The sequence below is a fragment of the Rhagoletis pomonella genome, unplaced genomic scaffold (genome assembly GCF_013731165.1).
Source record: "Rhagoletis pomonella isolate Grant_MI unplaced genomic scaffold, Rhpom_1.0 Rhpom_scaffold_00001, whole genome shotgun sequence".
NCBI classification, from domain to species: Eukaryota; Metazoa; Arthropoda; class Insecta; order Diptera; family Tephritidae; genus Rhagoletis; species Rhagoletis pomonella.
Genome location: NW_023458555.1, coordinates 95,245,664 through 95,246,624, shown reverse-complemented (window position 1 = coordinate 95,246,624; position 961 = coordinate 95,245,664).

Here is a 961-nt window from a genome sequence, read left to right as displayed (position 1 = left end):
CTTTAGTTTTTAGTTTTCAAGCAGCCTCTTAGGAGATAGCCGTTACAATACGTGGATCAGTAAGATTCGTTGCCCCCTTCATGTTTGCCCATGATTTTCTCTTGATCAAGCCCGCGAAATGGGCTCGCTTGCCCGTACCGGCAAAAAAGCCCATACGGGCAAAAGTGCCCATGTCTGGGTTATAAGGTCTTATCGAGTGAATTTTGGAAAGACTGAAGCCCACCGTCAACGAACTGATTGGACCTTATCAGTGTGGCTTTAGGCCTGGCAAATCAACCATAGATCTGGTATTCACAATAAGTAAAATCTTGAAAAATACCCGTGAGAATAGGAGCAACACACATCATCTATTTGTTGATTTCAAAGCCGCTTTCGACAGTACGAAGAGAAGTTGCCTTAATGCCGCGATGTCTCAATTTGGTATCTCCGCGAAACTAATACGGCTGTGTAAAATGACGATGAGTAATACCACTAGCTCCGTCAGAATAGGGAAGTACCTCTCCGAGCCGTTTGATAACAAACGAGGTTTCAGACAAGGTGACTCCCTTTCGTGTGATTTCTTTAATCTGATGTAGGAGAAGATATTAAGAACCACAGAACTGAACCGCTGAGGCACAATACTTTACAAGAGCGTACAATTGCGATTGAGTGCAGCGAATTAGGATTCAGCAGCTCCGCTGGCTTGGCGTCGTTCGAATGGACAGAAACGCTCCAGCTCTAAAATTATTCAACGCGGGCCGCGATGCTGGTAACAGAAGAAGAATACCTCTCTGCGTTGGAAAAACCAGATGGAGAAGAACTTGTCTTCACTTGGCATTTCCGATTGGCGTCAGTTAGCACAGAAGAGAAATGACTGGCGTGCTGTTTTGGACTCGGCAAAAATCGCTTAGGCAGTTACAGCGCCAAAAAATAAGAAGACTCGAAGTTCTGAACACTTTGTAAAAATAATTCCATCCTTCAA